General features: G+C 33.2%; 1 pseudogene; it reads right to left on the bottom strand.

Annotated features, from left to right (window-relative positions):
* Nucleotides 1–16,784: 16,784 nt before the first annotated feature.
* LOC149212671 (protein SMALL AUXIN UP-REGULATED RNA 12 pseudogene) lies at nt 16,785–17,657 on the bottom strand (annotated as a pseudogene).
* Between the last annotated feature and the right edge of the window lie 1,320 nt (nt 17,658–18,977).

Genomic DNA, 18,977 nt, shown 5'->3' with positions numbered 1-18,977 from the left:
TATGAAACCAACTCAAGAAAAGATAGAAAAGATAGAAAAGATAAATCCATGCCTTAGAATTTAGCCTCTTCGAGGTGGAAACCTCCTTTACATTACATAAATGAACAATTCTTGGATGATTCAAATGACAAAACCTCCTTCCTATATATAGGAGTCTAGGGAGTCACAATATAACCCAGCCGACCTAACAATAATAATATAAAGCCACAAAAATAACAATAGAGGGATTCTATGGGGCACAGTAATAACAATATGGGGATAATAGGGGCACAACAATATTAATAAGGGATGCAATTAAAATATTAATGAGGTAATCAATAGTATTATAGGTTCCCAACATGCCCCTCTCCTTAAAAAAAAGGGGTGTCCTCAATGCTTGAGTAGTTCTAGATGCTTATGTATAAAATTTTCATCCTCCCATGTGGAATCTTCAGCAGATAAGTTCTTCCACTTGATAAGATACTCCGAAATTGATCGATTTCGTAGCTGTCGAGTTCTTGTTTCTGTGACTGCTTCCAGTTCCAATATAATTTTTCCTTCCTCATCAAGTTCCGGAAATATTGTTTGAATTGGGATCTTGTCGCCTATAACCTTCTTTAAACATAAAACATGGAAAAATGGGTGCAATCGAGCTGGAAGCTCCAATTTGTATGCCATAGTACCAATCTTTTGCAACACCTTGTACGGACCATATTCCTTTGGTGATAATTTATTATCCTTCTTAGCTTGCTTCAGGGACATTTGCTTATATGGTTGTAGCTGTAGGAATACCCAATCACCTACATCAAAAATTCTTTCACTGCGATGTTGATCTGCCTATTGTTTCATTCTATTCTGTGCCAACATGAGGTTATCCTTTAAGAGTTGGAGGGCTTGTTGTTGATCTTCGATGTGATGTTCCACTGCTTGAACCTTATAATTTTCTCTTAAATATGATGTGATGGATGGTGGCCGATATCCATAAAGTGACATAAATGGGGTCATTTTTGTTGCTGTATGGAAGGAAGTATTATACCACCATTCAACCAGAGGCAACCATTTGACCCATTATGTCTATTTATCAAATACAAATCAACGAAGATATCCTTACAAACATTTGTTTACTATCTCAATTTGCCCATCAGATTGAGGATGATAAGATGAGCTATGAGCTAACATAGTACCAAGACAAGAAAATAATTTTGTCCAAAAATTTCTAGTGAAAATGGGATCTCTGTCACTTACAATAATCTTAGGGTTCCCATGTATCTTTTGAATTATTTCCATAAATTCAGTAGATACTTTGATGCTTTTAAATGGACGTGATAATGCACAAAAGTGTGCATACTTGGTAAGTATGTCCACTACCACCATGACGGCACTCTTTCCCTCAGACTTGGGTAAACCTATGATAAAATCCATTGAAACCTCCTCCTAACGTTGGCTTGGAATGGATAAAGGTTGTAATAGACTCGGGGTCTTAACTGTTTCAACTTTATTTTGTTGGCAAACCAAACATTCTTCCACAAACTTTTGAATATCTGATTTAAGGCCATCCCAAAAAAATTCCTTCTTAACCCTGTGGTAAGTTTTTAAAAATCCTGATTGCCCTCCTAAGGGAGAAGTGTGCAATTCCATAAGAATATTTTGTTTTAGTTGGGAATTCTTACAGAGGTATTAACGATCTTTGTACCATAAAGAATCATTTTGTCAGCTAAATGTATCAGATGTACTGGAATCCTGTTGTAACTTTCGAATAAGTGCCCACACTTATTTGTCATTCTTCCATTCCTCCCTTGCTTCGTTTATCCAATCTGGTTGGATAATAGAAATGGTGCACAAAAATGCTTTCACGTCCTCATCCTTTCTTGAGAGTGCATCTGCCACCACATTTTGCTTCCCCTTTTTGTAGATGATTTCAAAGTCATAACCCAACATCTTTGTGATCTACTTTTGTTGCTCTTCAGAGGATAATCTTTGTTCTAAAAAGTATTTAAGGCTATCATGATCTGTTTTTACCTTGCAGTGTCTTCCCATTAGATAGGGTCACCATTTCTTAAGTGCATGGAGTATTGCCAACTTTTCCTTCTCATAAATAGCTTTGTGTAAGAACTTTCCCTTGATTGGACAACTGTCAAAAGCAATGGGTCTTTCATCTTGCATTAAAACAGCACCAATTCCATTTCTTGAAGCATCACATTCCACAATAAGGTTTTTGTGAGGTCCGGTGTAGCTAATACCGGTGCTTGGCACATTTCCTGTTTAAGATGTTCGAAGGCCTTTGTTGCTTCCGAAGTCCACGAAAATGCATCTTTCTTCAATAATGTTGTTAGAGGTGCCGCTATTCTCCCATAATTCTTAACAAACTTGCGATAATACCCTATCAACCCGAGAAATCTTTGCAGATGCTTTATGGATGTGGGGATTTTCCATTCCTTAATGGCTTTAATTTTGCTAGGGTCTACAATAACTCCTTCGTGAGATACAATATGACCCAGATATTCCACCTCTTGTACTCCAAAGAAACATTTGGATCTTTTTGCATATAATTGTTTCTCCTCCAATAGTTGTAGCACCCTATCAACATGTTCAACATGATCCTTCCAAGAATTTTTGTAGATTAGTATATCATCAAAAAATACTAACACAAATTTTCTAAGGAATGGTTTGAAAATGGAATTCATCAAACCTTGAAATGTTGAAGGTGCATTAGTAAGGCCAAAAGGCATGACCAAAAATTCATAATGACCCTCATGAGTTCTAAATGCTATTTTTGGAATGTTGTCAGTATTCATTCTGATTTGATGATATCCTGAACGAAGATCCAACTTGGTGAAGTAAATTGATCCATGCAATTCATCCAGTAATTCATCAATGACAGGAATGGGAAAATTATCTTTAATAGTGAGCTTGTTGAGCTCCCTATTATTTGGACACATGCGCCATGATCCATCCTTCTTGTGCACTAATACTAGTGGAGCAGAGAAAGAACTTTGACTCAGTTGAATTATAGCAGCCTCTAGCATTTCTGCAACCATATGTTCAATTTCGCTCTTTTGGGCATAGGGATATCTGTATGGCCTGATGTTTGGAGGAACACTTCCTAGAATGAGATGAATAACATGATCATGATCACGAATAGGTGGGAGACCTTTTGGAGTCTCAAATACCTTGGAATGATTGTTCAAGACTTTTTAGAGATCTGGAGAAATAGATGATTCCAATGTGGAAACATCTAGTGAACATAATTGTGCAATTACACCCCTTTGTTCCTTTTTAGAAGCTTTGTCATACCATTAGTGCTGATTATCTTTCCTGGTTTCCCTGCAATACCCCTTAATTCAACTTTCTTTCCTTCCGCAGAAAATTTCATGAAAATTTCTTGAAAATTAAAAGCTATTGTACCCAAGGATTGTAGCCATTGGACTCCTAGTACAACATCATCACCTCCCATTGGAATGGAAAACATTGGGCTAGTCAATACATATTCTCCCATTAATAGCTTGATATTATGGCACTTTCCAAAGCAATTTATTGTTCCTCCATTTGCAACCATCACTTGACACTCTGGTGCAGGATATAAAAAGCAATTCAATTCTTTTGCTACCTTACAATCAATAAAATTGTGGGTGCTTCCTGAATCAATCAACATTATTACCTTTTTCTTCTTGATTTGTCCTTCTATCTTGATGGTTTGAGGAGTGGTAATTCCAGCAATGCATTACAAGATATGGTTGGATTCATTTCTTCTTTATCTAGGCTTTGTTCTTGGAGTATATCCTCTTCTTTTGACCTTTCTTGCTCCTTTTCTTCTTCCTATTCACAATCTATGTAGAATAATTTCTTCTCAGAACACGTATGACCTTTAATGTATTTTCTCTAACAATTGTAACAAAGCCCTTTTGCTCTTTTTTCTTCCAATTGTTGTGGAGTCAACCTTATAGGTTGTGGAAGACTAGGGGCAACAACAGTTCCATCTTTATAGTTGTGAGTGGTATGCTTCCTAGTTGCCATAATTTTTCTTTCCATTTTTCTTGCTAACTTGAATGCCTTCTCTAATGAAGCAGATTCTCAAAGGCAAACATCATGTTGGATATTATCCTTTAAAGTCCCTATGAAAACATCAATCCTATTCTCCTCTGGAATATTTTTTACCGTTATGTTCAATTTTTGTAACTCCTCAATGTGCTCCATTATTGAACCCTTTTGTTTAAGACTTATTAATTGGCTAAAAAAAGTGTTGTTTTTTGTATCCTCATAATGTGCTGTCAATTCTTCTGTAAAAATTGCCCAAGTGATAATTTGTTTACGAGAGTAAATCCATTGATACCATACAAACTAATTTGGTTCCAAATATAAAGTTGCAATACGTACCTTTTGTGTGTTTTGCACGTTATTGAGATCGAAAAATTGCTCCATCTGTAATATCCATGTTGCGGGATCCTTGCCATCAAACTTCCTCATATTGATCTTTGGAATATGGTGGATCTTCAATCCCACATTAGACTCTATGAAATCATGATTAACATTTCTTTTGTTTGCATCATGAGTTTCCTTTACAACCTTTTCACCATTAGTAAGTATTTCTTGTAGAAAATTTGTCAAATCTGTCTTCAAATCTGCCATGTCTCTCTTCAAATCTATCTTCAAATCATCAATATTAGCTTCCATGCCCTTTATCTTAGATTCCACGGAATTTATCTTAGATTCCACGACATTTCTCTTAGAATCCATGCCATTTACCTTAGCTTCTGTTAGCTTTTGTGAGTGTGACATTTGTTGCACTTGCTCTTGTAATTTTGATATATCATGTAGCATTTCTTCCTCTTCTTCATGAGTCATGCTAGAGCTTTCAGGTTCCTTACTAGGTGTTTGCATTTTCTTTCCTCGGGGCATCAGTTACTGATAATAATTCTCTACTATACCCTTTGAATTCCTTCAAAATAAATTTTCAAACCAATCTTAAGAAAAAATTTAAAAGAATCTACACACCTTTTTTCACTTTGTAGGAGCTCGATATTGCCTCTGATGTAGCTCTGTACTTTTGGATCATCAAGTTTTAAAATTGCAACCTACAGTAGCCCTCTATGTCCTCTTTCCAATGCCACTAGTCTGATCCAAATTGGATTCTCCAAGGAAGAGTTATGCAAAAATCTCCCACAGTGACCTGCTTATAGACTAGTTTAGTAGAGCGAACTTGTATGACGTGCCACGAGTCACTGTTTCAACCTTTGGCTCTGAAAAAATATATACAAGAAACTATAGTCCATCCTCTTTTTGTACCTTCTTATGAAATTTCAATCCGATGTTCAGAGAGAAAGTTATGATGATTTTCCCCAGGTCACCTGTTTGGAATGTAATTCAGGAGTCTACAAGAAGACCAACTTCCTCAGATCATATCTCCAAAAATATGGTGCGAAACATTCTGAAATTCAGACCCGAGATTTAGTGCGATTTCTTCTCAAATGGGTTTTTGTTTTAGCTTCTAAAACATCACAGAAACAAAGTTATAGCGAGAATTCCACGATGACTTGTTTGGAGACACGAAACCCTAGAATCCAAACCTCTGATACCAAATGTTATGAAACCAGCTCAAGAAAGATAGAAAAGATAAATCCACGCCTTAGAATTCAACATCTTCGAGGGGGCAGCCTCCTTTACATTACATAAATGAAAAGTTCTTGGATGATTCAAATGACAAACCTCCTTTCTATATATAGGAGTCTAAGGAGTCACAATATAACCCAGCCGACCTAACAATAATAATATAAAGCCACAAAAATAACAATAGAGGGATTCTATGGGGCACAGTGATAACAATATGGGGATAATAGGGGGACAACGATATTAATAAGGGATGCAACTACAATATTAATGGGGTAATCACTAGTATTATAGGTTCCCAATAGAGAGATCAGATAATAGGGCTCATATTCCAGTTATGTTCGCTCGTATATTTCTTTTCAAAAGTCGCATCTTGTGTCTATTTATGTAGATAGTGTGTTCATTTTCTTTTTAATTTCGAGTTATTTCCATAGTTTTGAGTGTTATGTTGGTATATTGAATTGGAAATCTAAGGTAACAAACTACATAGTAAAATATTTCATAATATTGAAATATATGTTGTAGTCAACTCTTCCAATGGGATATGCTTGAAATTTTATCAATCACGACTTTCCATGGTGAAGAAGACAATTCCAATTGATAAATAGAAGGACATTATAGAATACAAAATATGATAGAACTTAGGAAATTTTCACTATAATCATTAAATTTTTGAATTAAAAGTATAAGCTCAAATTGAGCCTTTTATTATATTTAAGTATGGCCCTAAGAATAGTACTAAGGGCTAAGAAAACCATTTAAAGATGGAAATTTCCTATGTTGGATTTCTCTGAGATAAATCTTTGTGTCCTTATTTTCATGTCATCTAGATGGTTGAGAAAGGTGTCGGACCAACGCTGTAATTGTTAGTTCGGCAAGGTTAATGCATTAAAGTACATCAACAAGAGGCCCTTCCATCGTATGGCATTGCTTGAGTGAGGAAAAAAATAATTATTAAGTTTAAGATATTCTGAAACTAAACTTGAATTGAACATAAGACAATCTTCTAAAATCTTACAAATCATCGAAGACAATCTTTTACAATCTTACAAATCCAACCTTGGCTTTTTGGGAAACACTTCCACTTCCATGTCATTTGGTGGGTGTCACACTTTATTTATGGAAATTTTGATCACTACATTGCACCCTCATCTTATCCTATAGTTCATCTTCATTTTATTCTATGTACATATTGGGTTTTCCCTAACAAAATGGTAGGCAAACAATGCTTCAAAAAAGGAGACCGAATGTATTCTTATGGCAGAAAAACAATGCTATAAAGAAGGTGACCCAATTTATTTCCATTGGTGGGTAACCATGTTACGACAACAAAAAAAGTACATAGATCTATCTCCATGGGGGGGTAAGCATGTTTCGACAATAAAACAAGACATTAAATTTTAGGATTTCTTGTCATTGGTTTATTGCAACATTAGTGGTGGTGCTTTCAAGGTATTTTTAAGGATTCAAATATTATATCCATGTAAATAATTTTAGTTGACTATTTTAGTTTGAAAAAATTATAGATATAGAGACGAATATTCAATAAAAACCTCCCCAAATATGAATGCACGTGGTATGGTATTTCTCCCTTGGTGAACCCCTCATGGTTCTTCCATCAAGTCATGGCATGGAGTGAGTAGGTGCTTGCATATCACAATTTGATGCATGCACACTAGTTGGTGCAAGTGATTGATGTAAAATAATTTTAAATCAAAAACGAAGAAGAAGACAAAGTGTAAGTGGTTTTTCTCTCAAAAATATTTCCACATAATATTTTGTATCCATATATAGTACTAAGGGCTATGCAAGCCATTTAAATATGGACAATTCCTATGTTGGGTTTCTCCCAGATAAATCTTTGTGCTCTTATTTTCATGTGATTATGTTATGAAACCAGCTCAAGAAAAGATAGAAAAGATAAATCCACGCCTTAGAATTCAGCCTCTTCGAGGGGGCAACCTCCTTTACATTACATAAACAAATAGTTCTTGGATGATACAAATGAAAAGACCTCCTTTCTATATATAGGAGTCTAAGGGGTCATAATATAATCAGAGCTGACATAACAATAATAATCTAAGAGCACAATAATAACATTAGTGGGCTTCTATGAGGCACAATAGTAACAATATGGGCACTACATGGGTACATCAATATAATAAAGTGGTTGTACTAATAACAATAAGGGGTTACACTAGTAGTATAGGGGCCTAATATGCCCCTCTCCTTCAGAAAGTGTTGTCCTCAACACTTGAGTAGTTCTTGATGCTTATGTATAAAATTCTTGTCCTCCCATGTGGAATCTTCAGCGGGAAAGTTCTTCCACTTGATGAGATACTCTGAAATTGATTGATTTCGTAGTTGTCAGGTTCTTGTTTCACTGCTCCTGTTTCCAATATGATATTTCTTTCCTCTTCAATTTCTGGCAATATTGTTTGAATTGGGATCTTTTGAAACTTTTGAATAAGTGGTCATACTTCTTCGTCCTTCTTCCATTCATCCCTTGCTTCGTTTATCCAATCTGGTTGGATAATAGAAATAGCACAAAACAATGCTTCCACATCCTCATCCTTGAAGAGTCTTCTCATTTGGTAAGGTCGCCATTTTTTTAGTGCATGTAGTATTGTCAACATTTCTTTCTCATAAATAGCTTGCTTGAGATGTAGCAGTAACAATACCTAATCACCTACATCAAAACATTTTTCACTGCGATGTTGATCTACCTGTTGTTCCGTTTGATTTTGCACTAAAGTGGCGTTATCCTTTAAAAGTTGGAGAACTTGTTGTTGATGCTTGATGTGATCTTTCACTGCTTGAACCTTTTTCTTCTTGATATGTCCTTCTATCTCTAGAGTTTGAGGATTGGTGATTTCTTCCAATCCTTTACAAGATATGGTCAGATTCATTTCTTGATGCTTGATGTGATCCTTCTATCTTGAAATTTTGAGGAGTGGTAATTCTTGCCAATGCTTTATAAGATATGGTCTGATTCATTTCTTCTTTCTCTGGGTGGGGCCATGGCGTATATCCTCTTCTTTTGATGTTTTTTAATCCTTTTCTTCCTCCTTTTCATATTCTATGTTAAATAATTTCTTCTCAACACATTTATGACCTTTAGTTCATTTTCTATCACAATTGTAACAAAGCCCTTTTTCTCTTTTTTCTTCGAATTGTTGTGGTGTAACCCTTATAGGTTGTGGAAGGCTAGGAGAAACAACACTTCCATCTTTATAGTTGTGAGGGGTATGCTTCCTGGTTTCCATATTTTTCTTTCCATTATGTCACAAACCCCTTTTACTCTTTCTAATTTTTGTGGTGTTGCTCTAAAGAAGGTGTTGCTCTTTGTATCCTCATAATATGGTATCATTTCCTTCGTGAAAATTCACCATGTAACAAGTTTTTTACGAGAACAAAGCCCTTCATACCATAAAAATTGATTCGGTTCTAAATATGAAGATGCAATACATACCTTTTGTAACAGTCGTACACCATGTAGATCAAAATATTGCTCGATCTGAAGTATCCAATTTACCGGATCCTTGCCATCAAACTTCCTCATCTTTCTTTTTCTTGATTTTAGGAGCTTGATCTTGAAACAACTATAACTCTATACTTTTGGATCTTTAAGTTTTGAAATTTCAACCTGCAGTAGCCCTCTATGTCCTCTTTCCAATTCCACCAGTCTGATCCAAATTAAATTCTCCAAGGAAGAGTTATGCGAAATCTCCCACAGTGACCTGCTTATAGACTAGTTCAGTAGATCAAACTTGTATGACGTGCCATGAGTCACTATTTAAACCATTGGATCTAAAACAATATATACAAGAAACTATATTGTGTCCTCTTTATCTACCTTCTTACGAAATTTCAATCTGATGCTCAGAGAGAAAGTTATGACGATTTTCCCCAGGTCACTTGTTTGGAATGTAATTCAGGAGTCTGCAAGAAGACCAACTTCCTCAGATCATATCTCCGCAAATATAGCGCGAAAAGTTCTGAAATTTAGACGTGCGATTCAGTGCAATTTCTTCTCAAATGGGAATTTTTTAGCTTTTGAAACATCACCGAAAACATGTTATAGCGAAAATGCCATGATGACCTGTTTGGAGGAGCGAAACCATAGAATCCAAAGCTCTGATACCAAATGTTATGAAACCAGCTCAAGAAAAGATAGAAAAGATAAATCCATGCCTTAGAATTCAGCCTCTTTGTGGGGAAAACCTCCTTTACATTACATATATAAACAATTCTTGGATGATACAAATGAAAAGACCTCCTTTCTATATATAGGAGTCTAAGGGGTCATAATATAATCAGAGCCGACATAACAATAATAATCTAAGGGCACAATAATAACATCAGTGGGCTTCTATGAGGCACAATAGTAACAATGTGGCACTACATGGGTACATCAATATAATAAAGGGGTTGTATTAATAACAATAAGGGGTTACAATAGTAGTATAGGGACCTAACAGATTATATAATCCTTGCACTAATAGTTTTTTTTTTTAATTTCAAAATATTATTACACATATCAATTAAGAATAGAGTACAAATAACAAATAGATGGTATAGGATTCATGCTATTGAGTTGAACGTTTACTACAGGATAGTCATTTAGATATCAGTATTGTCATATGTATAGATCTTAATGAAGTAAAAAAAGGTGTGGATGGATATGGAATACCTCTAGTAGCTTCTATATTACTAGGCTACCCCACCTCATTTCTGTGTAGGGGATCTATGAATAGGCTTCCACCTATCACGTCTCGACTTTCCTCTATTACCAATCAAAGTCCTAATAATAGGCCTTGCAATAGGTTGATGAAAATGTAAGTAAGAGCAAAAAATCACATTATTATGATTTCCAGATAATAAAAGGGGTTTAGAAAGTGCATGACAATAAATAAGGGACAAAGGAACACTAACTAAATTACAATGTGCTCGTTTTATTACATTATATTATGAATTTGACGAAAAAAGGGTTTTATAACGAGTATAGAGTTCAAGAGGAAATTCTAACAAGATTACAATATACAATGAATTACTTTTATTTAATGGTTTTTAAAACATAATTTTTCTTGATTTTAGGAATAAGCAGAAGATTTAGTTGTATAAAAAATATTATACTAGTAATTTCCTAACAAGAAATAAGATAGAATGGAATTGCATTGACAATACTAAGAAACTCAAGAGAACAATTTGAATTATTTTATAAATCTTGTATGTATGATTTCTTTACATTAATAGACCTTTAAAACATTCCACAAGAGGGAACCAATGCACACTAGATTGGGATTCCATAGAGCATGCACACTAGAAAATATAAAATTAGTTTCTCTTATTAGCTAGTAGGATAAAATGGGAGTAACAAACCCTAAAATAGAGTTAAAGTATAAAATAGGTTGATTAAAGATAAGTGGAATAAAAAAATAAGTAATAATTCATGCATGGTAATCCTAACTTAAATATGGAAAGGAACATCCAATAATGAGATTGAAATTGGAAGGATAAGGTGATATGATAAGTTGATGCAGTTGTGGATAAGATAATATCCCAAAATAAGAGAAGTATGCATTAATAATTTAAGAGACTATGGATAAGGTAATACACACTAGTGGAAAGCGAATAGCCATGCCATTGCCTAGTCAGTGCTTAATCACTACTACATGTCACCATAGGTTTCATCTCCTACTAAAAGTACGCTTACTAAAATTAGAAAATGTTAAAAATAGAAGATGGTCCCAAATGATAGGGAATGTCTAGTTGATGTAAAAAGTGGTCATACGTGGACTTAATTATGTATAAGTGTCCTTCAATATATAATTTAACAACATACTCATCACGTTTTCCATGATAGTGTGATTCACTCTTTCTACAATACCATTATGTGAAGCAATTAGAGGGTCAATATTTTATGAATTATGGAAAGCATGTTACCATACTCGTTGAATGCATTGGAGAAATATTATCCACTATTATTTTTCCTCAAACACTTGAGTAATTTATTAGTTTCTCTTTAAACACCAACATGAAACTTTTGAAATATATCAATTACCTCACTTTTTCTTTTCATAGGGTAATCCCAATCCTTCATAAATGCATCATCCATAAAGATGACACAGTATGAGGCTCCTCCTAGTGACTTAATATTTGAAAGCTATAAATAATCAAGATGTATCAATTATAACAAATCTATTATTTATTCATGGAAACTTCTAATAAATGAATCCTTCATTGCCTACTATATATGCAATTCTCATTAAGGTCAATATTATATGATTTAAAAATTGGCGGAAAATTTTACTAGAAAGAATTTTGAGGTCCTTCCTTTTCATGTGACCCATGTGCTTACACCACCAATATATGAAGATTTCTTCTTTTGCAACAACAAGGTCTAAATTTATGCTATTCTTCTTAATGTATACATTATTCCTATGTTAGATCCTTTAGGCATGAAAAACACCCATTTACTAATTTTCCAACCATTTTTCCCAAAACATCATCATTGAATTGTCCCATGGAGATCAAAGTCATTTCAAGTAGAAAATGCTTAACCTATTTCAATAAGATAAATGATTCCTTATTTGTCCTCATCTGGATATCTACCACTTCAAAAAAATGTTGCAAAATATATTGCTTTTGATGCGCATTTTTCCATAATTACGAAGATTACATCCAACATAATTATTTGTGCTTTGGGTTAGATGTTGAGATTCTCCAGAGTTAACAATCCAATAAATACTATAATTTAAGGTATATGAATATGTATATTCCATTAAATGAGGAAATAAATTATCCAAATTGGATAACTATGTAGTTGCCATCCATATTGATGTTTTTACGGTGGAAAATTTGAAGGAATCACCTTACATCAATAATTTTATCAGCAATACCTAGCTTAACGAATTGTTCCTGAAACTTTCTAGGACCATTTTGAGGCCTTAAAGGACAGTTTTTGGTGGTAAAGTTTTCCTAATCAAGTGTAGGACTTCTTGATGTTATTATACACTCGAAAACCCTTCCAACCATGTAAGAAAGGTGTCAGTTAGAGTTCAAATGCAAATGTTATGCTTCTGGGAGGTTCATCTATTGTGATTGACGATCAAAATTCAAGAGGATTCCATGTTAACCCCCATTATTCATGGGAAATGGCGTAGCCAAATGAATACTATGAAAAAGAATATAGAAGGGTAAAATTTAAAACTCAAGTTAAGAGTTGGTGGATTCAACTTAACCTCTCTTTGGCTACCAAGATGTGTTGTAACCATTCCACTCAGAGGAATAAGAGTTCCATTCATTTTTTATTGGATCTTATTCCATAATAAATAAGAGAAACATGGGAGACGAGTGAGAGCAAATAATAGAGGAGGTGCGTGTTCTATAATAGCCAACAAACCATAAGTCTCAAGAAACTCCATAGAGAATGCCTTCTCCTTTGTACTTGGGTTAATTCCATCCTATAAAAAGAGAGTAGAGTAGTCTCACCTTCTAGTTAGGTTTTCCCTCAAAATGGTTTCCGAGAGCACATATTTGTGTTCTTTTTTATTTTTATGTGTTTGTATTCAAGTGTTCTCTTTTTTTCACATTTTATCTATTACATGCATAAGCAAAAAATCAATAATAACTAATTTTCAAGCTAAAGGAATTATCTTTTTATATCATATATTTTAGTTCGCTTTACTATATTTGGTGTAACAAACTCTCCAATGGAATATCCATGGAAATTGCACATCAATAAAAGCTAACCACATGAAACAACCGAAACGATCTCACCTTCATCTTTACTGATCAATTTTCTATTTGCGCTAACAATTTTTTTTACCTTCTATTCTTTATTTTAGACTCGACAACCTCTTTTCACATGTCCTTGATTTTCAAAATAATAACAAGTTGTCCTGTATCTTTTTTATTTGATTTACATTTTGAGCATGACCACCCTTGATGGTTTCAATCAATTTTCATATTATGATTAGTTACAATATCTTATACTCTTTTCTTTTTCTTTTTTTTTTTGTAATTTATTTACATCAGCTCATCATTCATTAAGCTTCTACTAACATCATCAAAATTCATGCGTCTTATATTTGACAAAGTGCTTATAGTTGCAATGAGATTCTCCCATTTGTCCAACATGGAGCATATTGGTAATATAGCTCTGATATCATCATCCAAAATTATTTTAATAAAGGCAAGTTAGTTGTTAATTATGTTAAAATTGTTTGAGTTCTTTCCTAGTGAAGCATGCTTCTTCATCTTGATGTTGTATTTTTCATTGACAAAGTGCTTATAGTTGCAATGAGATTCTCCCAATTGTCCAACATGGAGCATATTGGTAATATAGCTCTGATATCATCATCCAAAATTATTTTAATAAAGGCAAGTTAGTTGTTAATTATGTTAAAATTGTTTGAGTTCTTTCCCAGTGAAGCATGCTTCTTCATCTTGATGTTGTATTTTTGATTAAGAAAAACTTTTTCAATGTTATGTTTTTTCTGATAGCGATAATGTAACTTTTTCTAAAGAGCTTCTACTGTCTTCTCTAGCCACATTTAAGTAGATATTGTTTGCCAAAAATTCAATAATTATGGAAATGGCCTTAATGTCTAGCTTGATTTAGTATCTTTTTATAATTTACAAGTGTTTATGTTCTACTCCTCAATTGGAAGATGTTAATCGTTCAAAATTATCTACAAAATGTGGGCTACCTCTATGGACAAATTTATAGTTCCTTCATTTTATTTAGTCTTAAAAGTGAGCAACATATTCATCATAAACTTCAGTTATCTTTTTGTAGAATCTTTCATTTTTATCTATCCCTTTACATCTAAAGGCTCATTATAAATTCTAGTATGAGAGAAATGTCTAGTTCCTTTTAGTTTTTAATTTGGAGTTTACTTGTGTATATTTAAACGAAGATAAAATATTTACTAAATAAAAAATTGTGTATTATAATAAAAAAAAAAAAATATACATTTAATAATTAAGGTTTCCATTTTATTTATAATGTTATGACTTATTTCTAGAAAGCATACAAATCTGTGCACGTGAATGGATTTAAAAAGGTAATGAATGGATTTAAAAGAGTAATATATATGTTGTAGTAGTAGTAGTAGTAGTAGTAGTAGTAGTAGTAGTAGTAGTAGTAGTAGTAGTAGTAGTAGTAGTAGTAGTAGTAGTAGTAGTAGTAGTTCACTTTTAACTATAAATAAAATATTCAAATGTATATATTATAATATAATTTTATATAGAAATATAATTATTGAAAGTGAAAAATATCTTATATTATCATTTTGGAGCATGAGAAAGATGGGTAATTCTTATATATATATATATATATATATATATATATATATATATCTAATACCCGAGATTTTACCATGGAGCCTCATCCCTAAATTGTCTAGAGAATTAAACCCATGACCTCTCAATAGTAAATATGCTTTAACAATAAGAACTGGACCATGAACTAACCTTTATGTATTTAATATCAACTTCATATATATATATATATATATATATATTTATTAGTATATATACTTATTTATTAGTGGGAAATGAATTTTATGTATGTCTGTATGTTAAGCACAAATACACTATTTCAATATGCACCATAAATAAAATAGTTTTATGTCAACTATATATATATATATATATATATATATATATATATATATAATTTATTTAAAGTGGATATTGAAATATTTTATTTATTCTCAAAACATTATTTACACATATATTTATTTATATATATCTATATATGTGTGATATAAAACTATTTTATTTATGGTGCATATTGAAATAGTGTATTTGTGCTTAACATACATACATAAAATTCATTTCCCAATAATAAATAAGTAATTCATTCAATTATATATATGTATGTGTGGGAAATGTGGTTTATTAATAAAATATTTCAATGTTCATGTTAATTAAAGTATTTCAATGCTCTCTTTCTCTCTATATATAAGCAATTAAAAAGAAAAAAATTATAAGATTAAAAGGTAATTTAACTATTTTAAAATTGATTTTTTTTTAATTTTTTCAGAAATCCAATATAAATTTGTTGGAATTGCAAGTTTAAGTTGAAATTATGTACTTTCTAGAATTTTCAAAACATTGAATCTATTAATACGTTCATAAATACAATTTAAATAATGAAAATGAAAAATTACAATAATGTAAGGTACCAAAACATGCTCTCTTTTAAGTGTTATTTTTGAAAAGTATACTAATTATTTTCAAAGCTAATTTGTTAGTTATCTCGACAATAATCTCCCAACATAATTGTTACCCTTAAATAAATTTGACTCTTTTAAAAAATTAAATTTTATTTTTGAAAAATGTACAAATTATTTTCCGATCTAATTTGTTAGTTATCTAAACAATAAGCTCGCAACATAATTGCTACCTTCAAATAAATTTGACTCTTTTAAAAAATTAAATTTAATCCCTATTCCTTATTATAAGTATAATTAGAATTTCATGTGAATACAACATCAAATGGGTGGGTCTTCATTGTGTACAATTTTAGCTTAAGTTGTACTTTGTACTTCCTCTTTAATAGTTAGGCAGTAGTATATAAAAAATGATGTTACATTCCCTCTGCAATTTATCTATTAAGAATCACTATATCCTCTTCTTTTTTTCTTTTTGGCCTCCAGGCAATTATGTTTCAAATCTATTCATTGGAAATTCGCTGTAGAATTAACTAAACAACAAGTTATAACTCGAATTACAAAATAACGTTTATTGTTTATAGAATCTGTAATTCATAGACGCTGTTATCCCCACTAAGTAATTACTCTATATGATTTCTTCTGTGGATTTCATATCTTACGAACATCTCCGGAACTGTTTTGCATAACCTCTACATGATTGCGAAGTGCAATGTACATTTACCATAGTTCATATAGAACTCCTCGTAGAGACCGCATTTCACAAAGCATAATTACCTACTAGTTGGGGACCTCCTGGTATTGCACGAAACGGATCACAACTAGTGGTAAAATCATGTAACATGTCATTAAAGAAAACATTTAATTAACTGTTGGACTACAGATTATTTATACCTTTACAGAATAGCATCACCATTCCAATGGAAGACATTGTATCAACTAGCCATAACTCATAAAATGACCAAAAGGAATGGCCTTTCTCACTAGCCTTAGGCAAGAAAATTGTATCCAGCACAGTGTTCCAAAATTCATGTTTGATCTATAATTGAATTTTTCTGTACAAATTTTTAACAGCCATTGGCTTAATAGTGTCCCTTGACCTCTCGGTGCTTTCTACATTATTTTGAAGGAGATGATTTGAAAAGTATCACTGCCTTATGCAAAATCTTAGACGATAAAACAGATAAGCTGAAAATTCCTAAGCAACTCAAATCATGTTGGTTGCTAATACGATTAAAATGGAGTCCTGCACCTTCTCCAACTCAAAATTGAAGGGAAGAAAAACCAATGAATATCTTTGGTTTTACTTTCAATTTCAAAGGACATCTCTACAGCTCCAGCCAAGCCAGCTGCTGTAAGTCTCGATATCTTGGCCCAGTTTGGCTTCATTTTAACAGATTGCACGCAATCTATGTGTCACTGCATATGCAAGAGCTCATACAGCTTCAAAGTTCCACTTGCGGCATCCTTGTTTCTCCAACATAGAGGTCAGTGACTGGAAAACAGCTTCTTCACAGGGAATAATGAGTCCCATATGGTGATCAAACCCGTACTCTTCCTCAGCCTTCTCTAGCAATGCCCGGAACAGAGAATGATTCAAATAAAGGGTGGGGATGATAAATCTACTGCGTGCGCTTCCAATATACACTGCACAATGTCCCTTAGGGACATCTGTGGGCAGAGCACTGCATGATCTTCCCATGACCTCATCTTTCATTGCGAAATACATTCTCTTCTTTGGAGAGAGGTGATGCCCAATTGCCTTATAGACATGGGCTGCCTTGCAAAATGCTCTGATCATCTGCTTCAAAAGAAGAACTTGAGGATTCCTAATCCTTCCTGCCATTGATTTCAGAAGCAAAACAATTATCACAGAAAAGAAGGAATGGGAAGCTTGCAGAAGACTATATGGTATGACAATACATTCGTTCTCTATATATAAGCACTAAAAACTAACATCCACATCAAAATTAATAGTCATATGATTAGTCCTAACTCGATATTGAATTAGCAAATTGCTAGAGCGTGCATTTAATGTCAATCTGCAAGATGTCCAAGTGAAACCAAATAATAAGTTCCCCACTTTTGGGTACAAGGAATTAGGAGGGTGTAACTATCCGATGTTTTTTATTTTTCATTAAGTAGTTTAAAATGTATTTTGAGTGTATAAGATGTTTTTTAAAATGTATTTTTGAGTATATATAATATATATATATTTATATTTTGGGGCGATTTTGATGTATAAATAATTTTAGTACTCTTACAACATTATTTCTACGAATCACATCAATAAAACTTAGATTCCAAAATTTCCTGGCCAAATTTGAGTGGAATAGCTGCCCGAAAGAGTAAAAACGTCTACATACAGGTTACTAACGCGACTAGGAGGACAAGACCGTGCTGGTCCGTGACAATTTTACCTTTGCATCTTTGAAGGACAAATGCATGTGATGAGTCTCAATCGCTCAGTAGTAGGGACTGTCTGCATTGCTAGATTTGAGCAGAAGAAGGCCCGCATTCACATGGGGCTGGTACTTCATGTTAATAGGAATCCCCCACAATATTTTGGTAGCTGTCAGCATTCAGAGCTTTCAACATCATGCTAATCGAATTGGGTTTGCGTTCATGGCTGTTGGAGAGTTCGGTGAATTAGGTTTGCGTTCATGGCTATTAGAGAGTTCGGTGAAAAAATTCTTTTTTGACAGGTTTGATCTCCTTTCAAATATAAAAGGTTCTGTCCTAATGTGGATTGATCGTAAGTTCAACCACACGTTGTTTGTCCGGCTATGGTCTGGTGGGGCGTGATCTGTCAGGTGGTAGAGGAGTGAGTTTACGGCCATTATTCAGTTGTAAAATTTTATCATAAGCAGGTGTTCGGGTGGCGTTGGTAACGGTTATTGACCAGTGGGAATCTCGTCTGGCGGAGACGGAATTCGCAACAGTGATCATGAGGGATTCATTATGATAGTGTAGATTTATGTTTCAATGAGTGTAGATTTTTCCGGAGGTTACACATCATATTGTTAGAATTAATAGAGAATAGGCTCTTATGGTTAGGTAGTTGTGGTTTTCTTTTTCTTAGTTATTAGGTTTTTATTATTCAGTGATATGATTTGTTGTTCTCAACAAATTATATTTAGTAGTTGTTGGATCCCAATCTTTTTATCTTTGCTTTTCTGCTGTTTTCATATGGTAACAATAATTTAGTAA

Source organism: Pinus tabuliformis, chromosome 1_1, assembly GCF_031772625.1.
Source record: "Pinus tabuliformis cultivar Carrire ecotype Pingquan chromosome 1_1, CPIR1, whole genome shotgun sequence".
Taxonomy (NCBI): Eukaryota; Viridiplantae; Streptophyta; class Pinopsida; order Pinales; family Pinaceae; genus Pinus; species Pinus tabuliformis.
This window is presented reverse-complemented; position numbering and strand designations above follow the sequence as displayed.